The sequence below is a fragment of the Macaca thibetana genome, chromosome X (genome assembly GCF_024542745.1).
Source record: "Macaca thibetana thibetana isolate TM-01 chromosome X, ASM2454274v1, whole genome shotgun sequence".
Classification (NCBI taxonomy): Eukaryota; Metazoa; Chordata; class Mammalia; order Primates; family Cercopithecidae; genus Macaca; species Macaca thibetana.
The window spans coordinates 48,151,707-48,152,030 of NC_065598.1; positions in this window are offsets into that span (position 1 = coordinate 48,151,707).

Here is a 324-nt window from a genome sequence, read left to right on the forward strand (position 1 = left end):
CGTTTATGCCCCCAGCGGTAATTTCGCTGCCCTGCACGCGAAAAATGAATGGGTGGCATCGTGCGCGTGGCATCTTGGGAAATGTAGTTTACAGGCTCAATGACAAGCATGGTCCAAGAAGGGAGGGGCGGGGGAGCAATTCGATCTTGGCCTCGGAATAAAAAGAACAAAGAATCGCCGGCAGTTTGCGCGTCGCGACGCTTCAGCCACGCAGTGCGTGGATTCAGCCACTTTGGCCGTGCCGCTTGCATGCCGGGAAACGCAGTTCGCGAGCCCCGGATACGTCGACAATAGATGACGGGACTCACGTTGTACGTTCACATC